Below are 20,797 nucleotides of genomic sequence, written 5' to 3' on the forward strand. Positions count from 1 at the left end.
TGAAGAGAGAAAATTTCTTGGCCTTTTTTCGTCCTCCAGCAAAAACTACTATTTTTTCGTCTTTTAGATATAAGTCTGGAAAAAGCAGTCAGAAGTAAACTGATGCAAATCAGAAAGGAATGCATAACTCTTTGGCAGGATGAGGTGGTCATCACACCAGTTGGTTTAGCCGGGGCACAGCACTTGAGAAACTGGGGTTTATGAAATCTCTATATTTTACACTGGAATGCTGGCACATTCCCCCTTCACCACAAGCAAAGACCTTGAGAATGTAACCTCTCATGCCTAGGTACTGGCAGCCATGGTCACATTACTGCCAAGCTCCAAGCCAGAAAGTCTTCAGTTAAAAGTTTGCTGACACAAAATTCAACTCAATTGCTAAGTGTCTTGGTTAAGAACATTAATGAAAAGGGCCTCCATATTCCAGCTGCTTTTCATATCTTTACAGATGCCGTAAGACAGACCTGATGCACACAACTGTATCTCCACTGATCAGACAAGCAGCTGTGAGCTCATCTGCTCCACTGACAGACTGGGTGACTGCAGGCAAGTCATACTATAACCTTGTGCTGAGAAACTGGATAACAAGCAGGAGCTTCGCTGCAAAACTTTCAAGAAAATTGTTATCAATCTATCTTGAGATTTCCCGAGGAAACAAATTCCCCATTTCTTCTCCAAAGAAGCGTTTGAGACTCAAATATGAGGAAAGTGGAAGATTTGATACACATGGCTGTGCCACTTCTGCAGTTCATGGAAAGGCCTGTCAAGCTTTATGGTCACTGAAGGGCAAGTAATATTTGGGAGAAACCACAGGTGAAGGCTGTGGCTTTTGAAATTGGTGCCAGCGCATCCACGGTTTGCTTTAGGGACAATCGGGCCATACCTGTCAATACCGAGGACCTCAAAGATATCTTGCTGAAGAAATACAGTGTCCTTAACCACTGTAAGAGTAACCCGTTTTGCTAGCACACCGCGGACATGAAGAGCCCCACTTCACCCGCTCCCACGGCTGCGGCTTTAGCAAGAACACAAAACTCAGCTAGAGCCTCCTGGCTGGACTACGAGCTCTCTCTCAGAAATCCCTCACCGGGTCCCAGACATTCAGCTGAGCTGGTGCATTCCTGGCCTCTGCAATTCAGCAGAAACCCTTATGAAAACAACTCTTCTGAGAGGACCAAGGTATCCCAAGCACACGCTACCGCTTATTAAACACTCCTTTGAACCCCGACTCCTGTCCCCGAGAGAAATTACTTGTCTTGAGAATGACTTGCTGCTGAGATTACATGACTCAAGCTAAAGAAAACAGATGGGACCTGGAGACTGTGAACGCAAACCACAAAAAAAGCTTTGGGGAAGCACAATGCGGCAAAGAAAAGATTCCAGTTTTACTGGGGTTAAAAAGTACTCTGTGTAACACCTGGGCCCAGCTGAGCACCCAGGTGGGGAGGCAGCGCGGTGGCGTGGCAGGTTCACCTCGCTGCACCGGGAGGATGACAACGCTGATTCCCAACTTGGCAGTTCTCAGACCTGGCACGGGAGAGCCTGCCCCTCCGAGAGCTGCCTCCGGGAGGGCGTCGTGTGGCCGAGCACTGCCCGACCGCTCGCTCTGTTTATTGGCCTCAAAGAGCTAGAGATGGCGGTGAGGCACTGGCAGCTTCCCAGAACCTCACCAGTCATCACCGATGGGAGGTTTAGAGGCAAGATCAGAAAATATCACACAGATAAAATGAGAAGATAGGAGGAAAACCTTAACCTCTCTCTGCAAATCATAATAGCTTTGTCAAAATAAAAGCCAGAGCTAAACCCTCCTGCTGCACACCTTCCCACTCTGGAAACTGTTCAAGCACAGATATTTTCTATTAGCTGTAAACTCTGCACACATAAGGGAGAAACTCCAGCATAATATCTGCACAACAGCACCTTCATGCAAACACTATACCAGTAATGGGAAATTTTAATGATGTAAAGCAGCAAGGTCACACGATGTGTCCAGGCAGCCCTTGGAAAGGCACAGTCTCTGCAGATATTACAGAGGAAAGCTCAGAATTGCTCTTGGTTCATTAGGCTTTGCCTGAGGGGTTTTCTTCCACTATTAACTACAAACAAGGTTCAGGTTCTTGTTACTCAGTTTCGTGCACGCAATGCAAAAAGGTGAAGGGGAAGGTTTACCAAGAGCCATTTGTAAATATGCTAAGACGATTCAGATATGATTTTAGAATCCATCAGACATCCTGTGTAGTAAGTCACCTTAAACAAGAACACTGAAAAAGCTCTGTCAATATAGCAACATCTTTTTCAGTGTAGAAATTTTACATTAACGTTGGCAGAGTCTGTGCATAAATTACACATAGCAGAGCATACAGCGCAATTTCCTTCCCTCTAGGCACTGACAGTATGTTCCCCTGCAGCCTGCCTCTTTCTCCCAGCTTTATGACCCCAATGAGATGAGCGCTCACTGTTTTTTTCCTTGTTACATTTTGATATTTCAAAGCATGGCCTGCTTCTCACTCCCATCTCCCTGCTCCACATTATTAATGAATTGGAAAGCAGACATCATTAGTTTTTGGAGACCATTTCTTTTAAAATTTACAGAACCCTTCATCTGAATCCCCAGAGCCAGTCTGCTGTTCTCATCTTAGAATCTTATTAGCATCATATCTCCTGGATCCTGCCATGCAAACTGCATTGCTATGCACTTTCTAGCACTTGACCCTTTTGCGGACGGAATTAATTTCCTCTTTGAAGATAGAGCAGCATGCTGTTGTGCTTGTTAAAGAAAGAAAACTCAAGCAGGAAAATGGGAAACAAGCAGAGGATATTCTCAGTTAAATATAGGCCACTGTAAGATTTTATATAGGCAGATTGAGAAAGAGAGAGATTGGTCAAGAGAAATAATAGACTGATGACGCTTTATTACCAGAAACATCTTCCAAAAGAGCATGCAAATAAACTGATTGACAATACTCACTGGGAATTTCCATTTTCATGGTATATTTCTTTTTAGCAGCATTCTCTTTGTCTGTAACCTTCCACATCCTCCACTTGTTTCTATGTGCAAAATACCCTGAGACTTTTGGTTGTAGAATTAATGTGAATACTACAAAGAACCAGCATTTGGTTCCTGCTTGGGGAAATGAAAAGATGCCCAAGCTGTATTTGCAGAAGGGCATAAAGAAAAATAGCCCCTCTAAAAGGAGGTCTTCTGGAGAAGTATAAAATATCTAGCACCCCAAACACATTGATGTCATTACTACTATCCCCTAAAAAATGCACAACAGTCCTACATCTGGAGTAAACTAGAAAATTCAAAATGTTGCTCAGTTTGGGATATTTCTAGTTCTGTAGTTGGCTGCATACTGGAGAATTTTACTTATTTGCATTGTTGTTACAATTTTGGTTCTGCAATGTAGTTTTAGCATCAATCTTTACTAAGCTGAACATCTGTGACTGCCCTAGAGGAAATTCCTTGGGATGAAGGCCTCATCCCTTCCATAAGCTCTTCAGGAAGAAGGTAATAAAGAACTGCATACGTTTATTTTTAAGTAACTTGCAAAAATATAAAGCCAAATTGTGCAGGATAGCAGAACAAGGCTTAAACCTTCTACATCAGCAAGGCTACCAGACTGGTTGCAGGAATCACAAAGGGATCTGGTGGCTCAAGTGCCTGGACGTGGGCTAGGTGACCAGTTCAAATCGGTAACTGGCAGGATTGCTCTCTTCCGACGGCTGGGAAGTGGTCCAAGTGAAACGGGCTGGAAGGAGTCCAGCTAGACACAACCACACCACAGCAAGTCACAGGCTCTGACTGCACCCAGAAGATGCACGAGGCCAAAACCAGAATGGGCTACAAGACCCTTTCTGCCACCAGAAATCTCCCTTTCAGTCATGCCATGTGGGAATCTCAAACCCTGTTTAGGTGAAAACCACAGAGCCACAACTTCTGGGTGGTTACCCTGGAGTCCTACTAATATTGTGGAGTCTAAAGATAGAGGAAAACCTTCAAAGCCAGGCAGGGACCGGTAGGAAAGCCATTCAGAACACCTTAGCATACATGCCTGTCCTGCCTAGCAAAGCCAGCCCAAAAATCAACTGTGGGGATGGTCCTTGCTGTGAAGCTTGGTTCTACCTCCTTCAACTCACACAACATCCAAATCCTAGTAACTACATCTAGGCACCTTGTTCTAGCACACCAGAATGCACAATATCCGAGAAACTAGTTATTTCCCTTACGAAGAGCCATAGTAAGCAACCCAATCACCTATTGTTCCCCTTACCTCTTCTAGCTTACTTACCATGGCCTTGAACATCAGTCTTCCTAGGAAAGCAAACTCCCTGGACACAAATTCCTCTGGAAGTGATAGGAAGGCATGCTAGGGTATGTAGAAACTCCAGGTAGTTTATACAGGCTACTGTCCTATCAATATGGGGTAAATGAGTAGCATGTCTACCACGTTATCCTTTACCATGTCCTCCAAAAGAGCAGGAGGAGGAGAACTGCAGCAGCCGTGACCCGCTGCTATCTCCTTTTTTACTGCCCACCTTCTTAAAATTTGGGGGATGTTCATGCAGAATTCATCAGGCAAATGGTGTTAGCAGCAGCAGCACAAGTGCCAGACACAGCCTGGCAGAGAGCTTATGAATAGCACAATGAATGATCTATAGCAAAAGCCATGGGCAAGAGCTAGCCATTAGTCTGGGGCTTAGTAATGCACTCTTCAAGTACATTACTCACCAATCCATCAGGCAACCTGCTAAAGAACTGAGAGATTCCAGCACTTTTAAATCTGTAACGCAATGGCTGGAAGCCTGCACTACATGCCCTAGGTTACAAGGGCACGGAGGAAGACAATTCATTTTGTGTCATAGCCAGTATTTCTTCTTCTCCTTCTTCTGTGTGTACTTAAGAAATGGACCTTCTATTATCTGCAGATTAATAGCCAGGAGAATGCTCTGGTGTCTCTGTTAACATTAACTATTGAGAAAGGCTTTCAAAGAATGCCTAACCCTTACAATTCTCATTAGTTGGACTAAGTATGGAAACGTGCATGAGAACTGATTTGATTTCTTAATTTAATAACAGTGCCTACAGTAGAACTATTTTAGAAGACCACTACAATTACAGGGTCTACTATCAGAACATTAGGATTTGACAGAATTAAGGCTGTCAGTGTAATTTGGGCCCTTGTGTATAAGCATACGACACAGTCTCCAATTAATGATTGCATACTATCCTGGACTCATTCATTCACACGGTGGATAATGTACACAGCAAAGGTAATCTGTCAATATTTCCTTTCTTTTCTCACAGCTTAGTGTGTTGCTTCACCTTGCATTTACTGCACTTTTCAAACCTCACACAGAACACTGTTATTAATCTCCTTGTAGGAATTTCTATGGCATTCATCATTATCTAAATTCTCCAGGAACATTAGCTGATCTTCTCAGCACCCATGAGAGGAAAGAGAGTTTTATTATCCCCACTTTACAGGCCAGAGTGGAGGCAGAGAGAGATTCAAGCGTTAGATATGTCCACTAATTTTAGGTGCCTGATTTGAGGTGTCTAGTTCTGATTTGTGAAGCACTTAACAACTTTATAGCATTTCATATGTTCCAAGCAAAACTGTGAGTGCTCAGCAATTCAATAAAGAAAACCCTTCATGTTCCAAGTCGTACACTCCGAAAATAAGCACAGTTAGAGCCATCTGTGCATGAACCTGGCTTGTCCAGTGTCTCAGGTGACGTGACAAACCCACGGCAGCGCCTGTCACAGAAGGCAATTCCCCAGCAACACTTTTTTGTTTCCCAGCTCCCCCAGCACTACCCGGATTCATTCATTCAGCACTTCCAGGTTTCCACAACTGACCGAGAGTCCCGCAAACAGCAACCGTCTTTACCGCACCTTTGATCCATGCCCAGAGCAACATCCAGTCTATGACCTGGCTGCTGCAGCGTAAGGCATATGCACAAAAAGGCTGAACTAAAGTTGCCCAATCATGCCAAGTTTTGCAGTTTTGGGAGGGCAGCCAGGGTGTGGGACTACCGTGCTGGCACAGGGAGAGGGCACACAGAAGAGGGAGACAGGATGAGAATCCCAGGCACTCACGGCAGGGCTGGAGAGTGAGAAATTTTAAAGTTAAGGCAAAAGAGCTAACTCTAGAGGCAAGGTGCAGCACCTTGTTAAAATATTCTGGCAAGAATACTGAAATCTTTACACTGAAGCACAGAGGCTTTTGTGTTTTTCATGGAAACAGCTATATGGATTTTCTTTTCAGATCTTGAGCTAACAATATATATTTTTTAATTAAACTAATTTTTGGCAGAATTGTTTTTTTCAAAACAAAAAAATTATGCCAAGACAAAATGAACATGGAAAATTTTAAGTTTAAAATGGGTAAAGAAGTAATAAGCAAATAAAAAAGGGATCTTTCAGTAGAAAATGTTAACACTACCTTTACGTGATAATATAAATTAATGTTTTATGGCAAATAAATGCAAGAACTTTAAAAATTAAAATAGTAAACTGACATTTAATACATAGGTCTAAGCACCCTCACATTTTTAAACTTACCTTGCCACAGTCAAAGTTTGTCATAATTTACATGCCAAAAGAGCTCACATTCTAACTCTCCTTTTGGCCAGTCATAGCTGCTTGAACATCTACTTTAACCAAGATATGTATTCAGGCCTCTGATCAGAAATAGGAAATGCTACTCATGTCCAACATGGGCAGATTCATGTTGCAGTAAGCACCTTAAATTTCTCATTTCATGGCTTTTGCACACCCACATTAGCAATTCAAAATCACTGATGTATTTTGGTTTGTTTTCCTTTTTTGGAATTAGTCTGGCAATAAAAGAAGGCAGGGCAGCCTGATGTTAGAGGCTTGACCAAAGTAGCCCAAATGATCTCTGCTGCATTCTCGTCCGTCTCCGTGCTCCCTGCCCTGGCCGGCCGGACACCCCTGCTTGACTCTGTGGTTGCCCAGGGTGGCCTCTGGGCACCGAGCTTTCCGCTCCTCTGTCTCAGTGAAAGCAAAGCACGTCTATCAGACAGACGGGGATGACTGGAAGGAATTCCCAGCATTAGCTCTTGCATTTTTCAGTCACTCCCATTTAGCGCCTTTCTTGGTAAGCCAGCCCGTCATTTCTTTAGTAACCTCTGTGCATCCCATAAGGAAGAAAAACAGCCTCCACAGAGCTCAGGGAAAGGGGAGAGGGGAGAGAACTTGCAGGTACGTGCTACTGATAGCCAGGAAAGCGGAGACCAAAAAAACAGGAGCAAATTGGCAGTGAAGGTGCAGAAAAAGGGGGAAGGGATAGGAAGAAAAAAAATCCACATCACTGGAAGGTGAGAACAGAGGGCAGGGAGAGAAGAAACTGGAAGAATGAGTGAGAAATTAAATATGCAAGGAAAAGCATATAACCAGGGCTGAAATCAAAGCTTTGTCTAAAGACAGCATCACTTGAAAATCAGTTTTGAAAATCTACTGCAAACTCTTAGTTTGGGTTCAGAATAGCTTAATTTGGTAATTAATCAATGCATGGCTCTTTTAAATGAAGATAAGAGTGTTTAGACAGGATTTAACACCAGTTAAATAATGCATTTTAAAGACAATTCAAGTTTTAATATGGATGATGCTTCAAAGAAACATCAAAGAAGAACAAACCACAGAGCAAACAGAAAATTCTCAGCTATACAAACATAAACAGAAAATGCGATGCTAAACCACTGCAAAAATCCACAGGATTTCTCTGATTTTTTTCTGAAGGAATCAAGCTACTGCTCTGCTGGGAGGGAGGTCTGGACAGCCCCCATTTCTGTGACCTAGATCCATGCGTCTACTAAATATGTTGATGTTGGCGCTTTCTGGTTGTTCATGTGCATGTCTGAGGAGCACGAGTGGACATTCACACACTGTGCTTTAGTGTTTACTTAGCAGGCTTAGAGTCATTCTTAGCTTTATTTTGAAAGGTCTTAAAATATTCTAGTGTAGAACAATTTACTGGGTGTAGCTGCATTTTGTGGGAGAAAATCCTGAAGTTTTGTCTAGTTTTTCTGCAATCTTCTACTGGGCTTAGCTGGATCCCTCTCTGTGCAGATGGAGCTGGGCCACTGACCCTAGTGCAGTGTCTGAGCACCTGGCCAACCAGGCTGGACTCTGTACCCTGCCCACGCCACACTGTTCTTATCTGAATTCTGTTAGCACCTTTCCAGGTCATTTACTGCATTTAAAATATCTCTCAGTGTATTCACTGATGGCTTCTACAGTTTCACAATGAAAGGACCTCACTTGAGGGTGCAAATGGCCAACATATAAATGAATCAATCTAACGTAACTGCCTGTGTAGACTGACATACTTCAGTAAAGAAACGATCTTTTCTTGTGGGATTAAGAGTGCTTCTGTTGGCTCCTGCTCCAGTACAAATCATGCAGGTCACTTTGAACAAGAATACTTTATTCTGACCTGTAACAGCACAGCACTCTCTGCTTCCTGTCTGTGGTCCCAAACTCTCACTCTGCAAGATCTCCTCTTCCCCACCATGCCCTTCTTGTTCCCTCAAGGACTACCTCCAGCTAGACTCCTGTCAGAAAATCCCATCTCCAGACCACCGCTTCAGACATGTCACTGCTGAGTAGCCAGCAGCATATACCCTGTGTCATCGCTGTCATCACCATGTGACATCACGCAGCACACAGGCTTTCTTCCAGAACTACACTTTCCACATGCACATCAAGCAGCTGAGCATGGGAGCAACTAGGCTGCTCTGAAGCCCACTGCATGAGCTTGAGGTCACTTGGAGCAGAGACTTGGTACCTGAAAGCAGTCAGGACATACTTCTTTTGCCTTTTTCTGGCTGTGATTTGCTTCCCTGAGATGAATATTTAATCAACAAATAAGTTGCTCTTTAAAAATGACCTGGATCCTCAGCTCTTCTTGCTTAACCATTTGCCCTGGTAAAATGAGGCTGAAACAAAAAGGAAACTAAACCACTATTGGAAGAGGACAGTAGAAACCAGACATGTGTCCTTGGTGACTGACTCAGGGCTTGAGCAGCTAGACAGAAAGTTCATGAGAGCCAGGTTCTCCAACAAGACATCATCTCTGGGAGCTCTAGGTTATGCACAAGCCTCATCCGAAAGAATACAGCCTTACAGCTCTGATCATATTCCTTTCCTGCAGCAGAATGGCTTGCAATCTTCAGCAAACCATTTACTCCTGGTCGCACACAAACCCCTCTTGACAGAATCCTTTTGAAATATCCATTCCATCACCAGCTCGAGGCAAATCCCAGCCCTGCCTGCCTCATTGTGCCTGGTCTGGCAGAGAAGGCTGAATCCAGGCTGCGGGACCTGGCCTCGTGCCATGTGCACCCCTGCTCCTGAAATTCTCCTTGCGCAAGAGGCAGCAGCATGAGGACTGCAGTCCTCCTTATAGAAATTAAAAACGAGCATCATCCAGATTCATAAGAAACAGCTGGAGAACAAAGATGTGTGCAACATCCTGCCCCTCGCTAAGCTAGTCTGCCTTCATCTAAGAGGGCTCAGCAGCAAGCACAGGGGTCAAGGGCCCGAAGCGGTATCAGAGAGGCCCACATCACTCTGTCAGGACCAAATTTATGAATCAACACAAGATACCACAGGAGAGCCCAATGCTGGGATACTCCGGGTAAACCACTGTCTAAACAGGAGGACAGGATGCCAATAGTGAGCAACCCCAGAGCATGAAGAAGGGATCTTGTTTCCAGATCTGAGATCTGCCTGAGACTCTTGGTAAACATTTGGTCTGTGGGACCTCTGCCCCATGCAGCTGGCAGCCCTCCTTCCTCCCCAAGAGCACTGCAAGCAGTGGCTGGCCCGCCAGCCTCTGAAACATGCGGCTGTGTTTGCCTCTCCTGCAGCTCTTCCCAGCAGCTGTATTCGCTGCAGCACACAGAGGACACGAGTGCAATTCCTTCAGCCCCTGGACGGTGCCACAAAGAGATTCCTGAGAAGGCAGGTGGCAGATGACACAAAGGAGCTAAAATCAGTGCATTTTCTGGGACCCATGTTAGTGCCGCCTGCTCTGACCTGAGTTAGCTGGCCTCAAAGCCCCAAACAGATGTCTTTGGCTCTCCTGACCTTCTCCAAGATGTCCAGCTGCCTGTAGCTTGTGCCCCAGAGTCTGACAGCAGAGAACCATGAGGGAACCCAGCCAGGGACTGCATGCTGGAAATACAAGACATAGCAATAGCCATTTCTCCCTATTATAATATATTAATGTTTACAGCTTGCAAATCATATCCAGAGATGCAATTTCCACCTTTTGTATTTCTTCTACTTCTCTGTCCTTGTCCCTTGCTCCTTCTACCTGCTCCCAAAGGAGAAAGTGAAAAACTATAAAGAACAGCTCAAGGCATCAATAAACACAGAATTAACACAAAAAGCAGGCCTACTATGGAAAGCGACTGCTCAGTAATCAGCCACAAGCTTATGCAGTGTAAGTAAGGAGAGAAGTCCGATTGTAACAAGCCCAGGTTCCCACCACTGTAGCAGAAATGAGGAGGGAAGGGCTCACAACAATGAATTGGGAGCAGCGAATATTCACCTTGAAGGCTTCCATGTGCATGAACTCAAACACACGCAACAAGCAGAACTCTGCTGTGCCTATCGGGAACTCTCACCCTCAGGCTAACCCTAAAGCAAGCATTAACCTACTTATTTGCACCCTTAGGCAGTTTGCAGGGCCAGGAAGCTGACTATTTGGGAGAAAGGTGAGCGGATCTCAGCATTTAAGTACAATATCCTATCATCACCTGAGAGTGACAATAAGAACTTCTCATCATGTTGTGAGAGTTGGGGGAGAAGCAGGGCAGCCTCCTGTCTTTTTTTTTTCCAGCCATCTCTTCACATGATTAGATAAAATGTAGCTTTGTCAAAATAGAAGCATCACTGTCTTAGGAGACCACAACCACTGTTTAGGAAACCTTCAGTCAGCTTCTTCTCTTCTACCATTAAAGAACAAACCGCACAGAAAGTGAGGACCCTGGATGAATCATCTACATCAAGTCTATTGTTCTACCCATCCTACATCTGGAGGTACAGAACAGGGCCATGACCGCCTGCCCTTCTCACAAACACCCTCAAATTTCAGCTGCTCTCAGAAGAGAAAAACAGCATCTGGGAATGTGGGAAAGCTCCACTGTTGAAGACCCAGGCTCATTCAGGCTTTGCTGGTCAAGCAAAGTTTGTTCCTTCAGAAGATTTATTCTCTGTCTCCTGTTTTCCCTTGCTCATCACTGACCTCCAAAAACCTGTCATTGCCCTGACTGTCACCTTGAATCTTCAAGTAACATCAGTGTTTCCATTCAGACAGATGGTCACAGAGGCAGTAGGTCCTGCTGCAATTTTTAGCACCAGCCATCACAGTGCTGCCTTTGAAACACACATACATCGATGCTAGAGGAGAAAGTTCTAGCTGTTGTCGTCAGCCTGGGGCCAGCACTGTGACAAGAATCAACGGCAAAGACAGAGAAAACAGAGCTGCTGAACTGGCAAAGGGAGTAGGCATCACTGAAATAAGGGACCAGGGCAGACAAAACATGAGGAAAAAGTGACAGACAGTATGTGGCCCTGGGTGAGCAGGAGCCACGGACAACCGTGCGAGCAGGCAAATAAGATGGGCAGACAGGTGAGCAAAGGAGAGAGCACCAACTGCGAGTAAGTCACTGAATTACAACAGGAATGGGTTATAAAGATATATCTGGCCTTTACTGAAGAGCTTTCATCTGTCCTTGCAAGATCTACAGTTACCAATGTTTACATACTTTATACCTAAGAATACATATTTAGAGAAGGGACACTAGGTTCTAAGAAAGAGAAACACCAAGTTGCTCCAGCTGAGTCTCTAATCCTACAAAATCCACTCTTTCAGTTACAGAAGCAAACTGTAAATATCTGGGGGAATTTCATTGCTCTAAGATACCTATCCATTTCATTGCCAATCAGAGAGTTATGTCTATAAATATAGACCATTTCGAGTGACTACTGCAGATAGAGTATCAGAGGCTATGAGCAGGACCTTCTGATGCTCAGGACCTTAACATCAAGTTGAACCCTGAGAAGGATCTTGATCTTCACATGGCCTTTAGCATCCTGCTTCAGTTCTTTGAAGATGCCATTCATACGGAACTGCTTCACTCCCTGTGTCTGCAGCAGGCAGACTGTATCTGTGTGCAGCATCTTTGATATTTTTGAATCATACTATACAGATATCCAGTTTCATCTCATTGTATCTTTAGCTCCATTTGAACCCAGGTCCAGCAGTCTGATTCTCATTCCAGTTTTATCTAGACCAGGAACAAAGGAATTGCACATTACAGCCTATCTGTCTGACTGTTTTTCATTGTATATATTTTCTCTGTCCTACAAGTGAGCAGCTTGCTTCCTTTTAAAGCCTGCAGTCAGCTTTAATCTACTTAGCTGGGATTAATGAGAGATTTGTTAAAGATTTAAAGATTTTGCAGACTTTGCTTACAACTGTTGTTATCGGCAACCATCAGGCCATGAGCCCCATGCAGTCAAGCTGTTCCTAATGTCAGGCACAACCATCGGGTGTGCCAATGCTGGTAACATGATGCTGATGGCTGATGCCTCTTTTTGGCAGATTGCTGTTTTCATGGAACTGTTCAGAAGGCAGTGCTCAGACCTCTGCCTGCATTTGCCCCTGTGCAAAACTGAGAAAGGGTGGGATGAAGCTGGCAGCCCCGAATGTGAGTTGCTAGATTGTCTTTAACAGTTCACAGGGTCAAGGTACTCAACACCTGCAGGAATGGGAACTCAGAAGAGTCCATCCAACTCAGGCTAGCATTGCCTGATATTACATGCCTTATCCAGGAGAGGTAAGGCTCCAGGAACTGAAGCTCCAGATACTTATCTATTGCTGTATCCCATTGCTTGGACCAGCATTGGTACTAGAGAAACCAAAGGTGGCAGAGGTGACGTGATTCTTTAAAACAAGGATTCTACATTGGATGTGGGAAACCCTTCTTGATAGAAACTATAACGACAGGTAATGTTAGTAATCATATGGTTAAATATGCACTACCAGGGAAGGGTCCCCAGATGCAGGGAAGCCTCCACTCACAAATCTACTGGAGTTCTCTGAATGAGTCAGTGAGCATGTGCATAAGGGAATCAGTCAAATATAGGGTGCTGAACTTCTACTAAGACCAAACATCAGTGGCTCTTAGAGAATCTACACTGTCATGGCTGGAGAGGGAGATCCTCCTTTGCATTAAGAAGTGGTTGAAGGACAGAACACAAATGGCAGGACTGCACGGTCAGTGTTCATGGCAAAGGAGGTGGCCAATGGCCTTCATGTCCGTTGGGCTGTTCTGTTGCAAGATGTTCTGCTTGTACTAGGAGACAACTTGCTTGCCAACAGACCCTGCTGGCTCCACATGCGTTAGCCAATCTTCTGCCTGGAACAGCCATGGAGAACAAATCCTATGGATATGTTATGCAACAGCACTCCATGATGCTGCAATTTACAGACATTATGGTTGGGAAAGCCCCAAGGATAGAAAGGCAGAGCATTTTCACTGAACTCCCCCACTGCAAACTCCTCCACTAAGAAATCTGCGGTAAAGAACGTATGTCTTTGCTTAGGCCTGGTCTCTGTAGACAAGACTAGTACAAGAGTCTTTTCCTTATGATGACTGTAAAATCCACAAGTCAAGAGGAAAATGATGAGACTGGCTGGTGAGCGGTGAGCCACATGCCGCTTATCTAACAGATACCTTCAGTACTGAGATAACACAGTAGTTAATTTGAAAATACATTAGAGGTATGTGCCTGTCATATTTTTCACACCGGAAATATGCTTCTTCCATGGCTGGCATAGCTCTGCGCCAATGCCAACAATAACCATTATTTTTAAAGTACATTTGGATTGAATTATCAGTTTGCACACATGTGTTTACCCTAATAACTCCCTGCTAATGCAGACTGGATGCCCTTCAGTGCAGACTCTGGAAGTGTTGCACTCATATTAATGGGCTAGAAACCAATAAGTTGTGTAAGGGATGCCAGGCCAGGAACCCACTTCGATAGCACCCATGGCTTCATGGCAGCCAGAGGTGCCACTTTAGCATGACTCTGCCAGTCAGCTTGGATTAGTGTTTCAGATGGCTTACCCTCATGATGGACAGAAAACAAGAACTGCAGAGAAAGGACCAGGGAAGTCTCAAGAAAGGGGCTGCAGGGAATCCTTCAAACACAGTAGGCAGGAAACTGCAGAGGCCAAGCACTGGAAAAAGCAGCCAGGCTTTGTCAGGTGGACGTTGCTCTGCTGACAAAGAACAACACCTTAGTGGCAACACAGAGCGAGTAACACTGTGTGAGGGATTCCCCACACTACTGTCTCTTGTTACATGACCCAAAAAGATCAGAAAATCTTTGTCTGGTAGATACAGATGTCTCAATCCATATGCCAGATGAACTTTCTCTCTCCCACCTGAAGAAAACCATTTCACCCCTAAATACAAAGCTCAGGACACTCACCAGTCCTCAGTGTAGCATCAAAGAACAAAAGAGAATATTCGTGAGTTTTGGTGGTTTTATAAAAATACAGAAAATTGCCCCTTATAAAATAAATGGTTACAGTAAGGAAAAAGGGCAGGAAATCATGCAAAAGTGCAACAATGCTGGAAATTTTCCGTGCTTCACAACCCTTACAGATCTGGAGGGCAGCTTCTGCCCTGCTCTAGTGAGATGCACTCACATTTTGCTGCCAGGCTGGTTGGGAATGCCTACTTCAAACACGAACGCAGCCGGAAAGAACCAGTGCCAGCTGCCAGAGCTCACAGGGATTGTTTTGCTGTGCTCCTCCGTAGGATGTCCCATAAAGCAATTTCTCTCTTGGTACAAGTCTCCCATAAGTGCTGGTAGGAGGTCCTGCACATTGAAAAGGAGACCTCCAGCAGCTCTCTCTGGGGACATCAGTGCAGGATACCTCTTACAAAGGTTAGGAAGGCATCGCAGGGCTCCAGGGGAGTCCTATGCATGGAAAGGGAGAAGGTGAGGTAGCAGGGAAACCTGAATTGTGCAGTGTGCCCTGAGAAGGAGAAGAGAGCTCCTCCCTGTGCCCAGTGTCAGCCAGCCCTGGGAGGAATGCTCTTCATGGGTTCCACCTGGAGAACAACTCTAAAGCCCTGCTGTAGGTTCAGCGGATCCTACACCAGACACCCTAACAAGTAAACAGATATTCTCCTCTCCTTTCCAGCTCACAGGAGCTTTTGAGATGAGGGAAGCAGGGCAGCTTGCCTTAAGGTTAAAAACGATCCCGACTCCTTACATTACTGTGCATCCCACCACAGAGCCTCTGTCTGGAGCCCTGGGAGGTTCCCCCTACTACCGTACCGCTCCCCTCGGCCCCCTGTGGAGCTGCAGCTCCACCTCTCCCCATGAAACACCATGCCTCATGCTGCCCACGGCGGACACACCACTTTTCCCATGGCCCTGATCCAGTCCTTTCCTCTGCATGAGATCCAGGTCAGACTAAGCGACCCCTCTGCTAACTGCACCAGTGAGGACTGGCACTGGGGGGCAGTCACCCCCTTGGTGCAGGAGGAAAGCACCAAAGTTGAGCAAACTCATGAGCAAAACACGCTTTGGAGTCTAGATGTGCTGCTGCCTCCCACCTTCCCTGTCAAGATTCAAGGATATCAGTTTTGCTTTCTTTATACCTAATGCAGAGGGTCCTTTTATATTGCTACACCAGGAATCCCACAGTCACAGGTAAAAGCACAATTTATGAAATCATTTCTTCATACTGGAAAAGTTCAGTATGATATACACTATCAGAGTCAAGACCTTCTGTACTCTCTAGCCGTATACGTGTATTAAACAAACCATACAAAGACGTTATTTTGAAACTGATTGTGAGATTGATTGGTTTAGACAGTAACTAAGACCAAAAAACTTGTTTTGAAACCAGAGAGATAAACACATATGGTTTTAAAATTAAAATGCAGATTCTCATCAAAAGCAAATCACTCTTTCTTGCCCAAAAGCCGTTTCAGGGACCTCCTAGAGCCGACAGTCTGAACTGAGAAAGGCTGCCAGAGCCACCCCAGCCCCTGGACTCACCGCCCTGCCGCTCGCTGGACAATGCCCGCGGACTGGACCGCCCGGGACCCACGCGCTCCGCAGCTGTGCTGAAGTCAGGGACAAGCCTCAGCATCCCACCCGCCAGATCCTGTTATTATTTACACTCTCCCTGTGCAGACAGCTCAGAGCAGCAGTGTCCCCATGCGCAATGACAGCCTACCTGCATTCTTCTGAAGCTCCTGAGATCTCCAAACTGCAAAAAAACAAACAAAAAAAATGTCTTGATACCTGTCCTGCATTTCCAGGGCATTCCAGAGACCTTTTCAAGTGCTGAAACTGGACACTGCCAGCTTTACGTAGAAAATGCAAGGTCTCTCTCCATGGGCACTGCCACTTCTGCACTGACCTTCGCGGCTCTGCAGAAGGTCAGGGGTGGGTCTCTGACTCACAGCAGAAGCCGGACATGGTGCATGTTAAGTAAGCAGCAACCCCACGATGCCTGTCAGAGGCAAGTGCCCTAAACAGCTCCCCGTGCACGCCGTGCCCACAGAGTCAGCCTGCCTGAAAGGCACGGCGGCGAAGAGCAGTTCTCCTGCTCAGAGGCGCCAGAGTCATCCAGACCGAGGCACAGGCAGCCTGCTCAGGACTGCCTCTCTTTAAAGGGTCCCGACTCCTGCGCACGAGCCAAACGCCTTGTGGAGAAGTTAGCAGTGAGCAGGTGGGGGCATGGGAGGGGAAGAAACAAAATAAAACGGGGGGGACCGCATGGAAAGAGAGGCTTGTTTCTCATTAATGAGCGTTTGAGCCGCTGATCTCAGAGAAGACTTTGAGAAGAATGCGCGGAGCCTTCCTGGCAGGGCAGCAAGCTCAGCTGCCCTCCCCGCGTCTCACTTTTTTTTATAAATTCTGGGAAACACTTTTAGACAGACACTGGCACTCATAAATTATACAGCTCATTTGCATATCCCAGTCATGAGACATTATGCAAATGTGACCTGATTTGCATAATGGATTCCTCTCGTCGCTTCACTTGCTTCATGCTTTTAAAAAACAAAATGAAATAAAAAAAAAAGCAGCAAGTTCCCAGCATTGCCATGTCTCCTCCCAACTGCACTGTCATTCACCCGCGCTTACGGCAGAGATTGGGGTGAGGGAGAGCAAAAGCAAAAAAACAAAGCCCTCACATGGTATATTTCTCTTGTAATTACAAAGAACTAACTTTCCCCTGGTCGAGATTCTTCACCACAAGCAACGTATCTGACCAATTAAGGAGACAAAAAAAAAAGCACTGGGAAAGAGGACAAACGTACAAGAGACAGTGGTCCTCAGATTGCCCGCCTCACCAGCTCCAGGTTGCTTGGGATGGGAGCCCTGCGACGTGAAATGCAGCCGAGGCTGGTCATCTGTGTGTTGTAATCAGCCTTTGCGGGAGCCGCTTTCCTGCTCGAACTTGGGCAGCGCTCGCATTCCTGCCAGGAGGGTGGGTGCGAGAGGAAGGAGGAGGGATTGTTTTGATTGTTTACAACAAAATATAATGGTGACATCTTGGAGAGGACGAGACGGGAGCGCATCGGCTTCCTTCTGCCGTGCTCCAACAGGCAGAAAACGCTCCCTCAGCAGTTGCTAGTTTTGCTGCGGGCTCTTCCCTGCCCCCCTGCACCAGCGCGAGCGGCAGGATCGTGCCAAGCAGCTGGCGTCTGTACCCTGTGGGAAAAGTTAACTGTAATTCTTCAGCTTTTAAAATCAATTAACCCGTGTGTTAATTAACGTCAAGTCGACGGGAGGAGGAGGAGGAGGGGAGAGAGGGAGGGAGGAGGGAGGAAAGAAAAAAAAGCTGCAAGGGCGGATGGCAGCAGAGTTGGCACAGTGCCATCCATTCAGTGGCAACGCCACAGCTCCGTGTGATAACGGCAGCGGGTATATGTTACGGGGGCCCTGTGCGCGGGCCAGACAGTGCGCTAAAGCTAAGGGAGATTATCCAGACCCCCAGGAGCAAACCGCGAGCAGCGACCGAAGGCGCAAGTGCCAGGATTACAGACTAGGTTCCTCCACTGCGAGCCCTTCCTCGGACACGCTCGGCTCCCGGGGACCCGGGGACGCCCCCACCAGCACGGCACAACTCTGACTTCCAGCACTCTTCCCCCTTTGAGCGTCGCTCTGCCGCAGTGGAGCCAGCACAACGGATGCTTTCACACCCTGCGAGACAAAGGCCGTCGTCTCCGCCATGACACCGCTCCGTTCCAAGCCGAGGCCAGCATCCTGGAGTCTTTAAAAACGAAGGGAAAAGGGAAACACGAACAATAAAAACAGCAAAAGAAAAAATCCTCAACAACAACCCCCTTGTGCCCGCTTCTCCATGCCAGGGGCAACATGGGCATCTGTCGCAGCAGAAGGCGTTTGTGTGGGTCTTTTTTTTTCTTTCTTTCTCTTTTTTTTTTTTTTTTTGCAAGCTGTTGGCGTGTTTGCCATTCAGGTTCGTTTATAATTAACTCCAAAAAAAAAACCAAAAACCACACCCAGCCCAGTCAACAACAAACAAAAGGGAGTAGCCGACATCGAGAGAGAAATGCCATAGGAAGCTGCAAGAATGCAGGCTACAGCCGATGCCATTTGCCATTCGGAGAACCTCAGGGAAAGATGCCAATTCTGCAGCTCGGGAGAGACACCGAGAAGGGAGCACGAAGGTCTCCAAATAGCACGCCGAAGGAAGGAAGGAATACCGCTCTTATAGGGCAGGATCACAGCTGCACACAGCCTCTGCTGGGAGGAGAGGGAATGTTTATATAGATGTAGCTGGAGATGCCTGTGTATGCACATACGCACACACCGAACAGTGTGCGTATGGACACACATGCACATATGCACACATTGCCTCGGATATTTGCAGATTAGCTGTGTGAGTGTGGGGGTGTATATGATACAGATGTATGTATACCGCTGTGCATACACACGTGAATGTGAGTGTGTGCGTATATATTTGTGTGCACGCATGTAATACACACATACACGCATGCACAGAGATGTATGTTTGTGTGTTTGAGCGAGAGAGAAAGACACAGAGGCAGAAAGACACACATACACACACACACACACACACAAGCAGTCACACAATGTGAGTAGACATCCCACTTTTTGACCCAGGTATATACAGAAGACAAAATAAAAATCATACTCCAGCAGCAAGCAGGCAGTCAGAGATTTATCTACATTCACTGCTATCACCAGGGAGATGAATGGGGCCGATCTGAAGCCCTTTACAAGATCCACTATGGGAGTGAAGGAGGAGGAGGGATGCCACACAGACATGCACAAACTTGAAGACAGAGAGATTTGGAAGGTGCTACTTATGAAACCCAGGTGGCACTCCGGAGGGGTGAGCAAGGGAAAGAGCCACACACACACTCGACAGGGTCCGGAGGGTCTGGGGCTTTTGGAAGAGGGCGTCAAGGGACAGCTGGCTACTTACGTTGTCTGCGCTGCTGTGGATCCTGCAAGGTGTTCTGTTGGCACCAGGCGCTGAGCCAGGGAAGGGCACTGGAAACAAAAGGGAGAGACAAAAAATAAAGTCATACAACGGGAATATTAATTGCCTCTCTTGCGGATTTTACAAAACACACAAAATGTTTTCTTTTCCTTGTTTTTTTTTTCGTGGATTGGCGCGCTTCCTTTCTGCATGGAAAATACTAGCATGGGATTTACAGCCCAGCTACAGGGCTCGGGATTAACAGCGCTGGCATCTTTTGGGCATATTTTTTCTTTTAATGAATGAGCTTTCGCTGTTAATGAGGAATAATCGTTTGGCTAATGAGCTTTGAAACATTAAGAGAAAAGAGGGTTTTTTTCCTGTTAATCGCCCTGGTGCGACCGCATGGATGGATTACAAAAGACAGCAGTAGGAATGCAGTACAAAGGGGGGGAACGTCTCCTGGAGTGGGATAAATGCAGAGATGGGTGATGCATCCCTGCATCTCTCCTTCCTTCTCTCTCTCTCTCTCGCTTACACTCTCTCTGCCAACTGCTATGGGTTTCCATAACTCCGCAATCAAAGTGGATGTTCGGGAAAGATTATTATAGTCAAACAGTGAAGCGTCGGCTGTTAATGTCTCCAGTGTTTAATCATCATACAGTAGAATGGTTTTATGCATATTTCATTTGCATATCATTAAACCGCGTTAGCACGGGACATTCAGAGCCTGGAGAGGTACAAAGTTGGGGGGAGAGAGAGGGAGAGAGACAGAGAGGGAGAGAAAGGTCCCTATGATGCCTATCTTCAAAAGCCAGGGACTTGTTCCATGATCTGTCTTCTACTTTTACTAAAATCATTATGACTTGGAAACCTTTGAAGTTGGATATAACCTTGGATTCTTCTAATTCCAGCAGAGTGATGTATTAGAAAGGGAGAAATGGTGCTGCGCTAGACATTTAAAGGAATATAAGCTCCAGTGGAATGGAAATCGGAGCTCTTTGGGGAACGCACTGGCAGAGCCAGCCACAGCTTCAACAATTTCTTGGTTAATATTAGTAAAGGATATCAGAGTAAAACAAAAGAAATGAAGACAACGTATACATTAACATGGGGATTATATTTCTCTATTCTTTCTCTTTCTTTTCTTTTTTTTTTAAAGGTAAAAAGAAGATTGGAACCAGCGGTAATTTACACACTAATTAGCGAACAGTTGCCTCTTTTTGTGTTTGTTTTTCTTCTTC

The 20,797-nt window shown here is 45.8% G+C and overlaps 1 protein-coding gene across 22 annotated transcripts in view; it reads right to left on the reverse strand.

Moving 5' to 3' along the window:
* Positions 1 to 20,797, reverse strand: part of LOC106498818 (uncharacterized) — a 131,070-nt gene that overhangs the window by 33,548 nt on the left and 76,725 nt on the right. For 18 of the 22 annotated variants that reach the window (XR_010885268.1, XR_010885269.1, XR_010885266.1 and 15 more), the window contains 3 exons: positions 19,557 to 19,624; positions 17,401 to 18,356; positions 16,311 to 16,343 (listed from right to left, as the gene is read on the reverse strand). The gene's annotated coding sequence lies outside the window, so the exon portion shown is untranslated. Of the gene's footprint in view, positions 1 to 16,310; positions 16,344 to 17,400; positions 18,851 to 19,556; positions 19,625 to 20,797 lie in introns of those variants that run through there. The other 4 variants (XM_067302291.1, XM_067302283.1, XM_067302282.1 and 1 more) reach the window with 4 other exon arrangements.

This window comes from Apteryx mantelli, chromosome 10, assembly GCF_036417845.1.
Source record: "Apteryx mantelli isolate bAptMan1 chromosome 10, bAptMan1.hap1, whole genome shotgun sequence".
Classification (NCBI taxonomy): Eukaryota; Metazoa; Chordata; class Aves; order Apterygiformes; family Apterygidae; genus Apteryx; species Apteryx mantelli.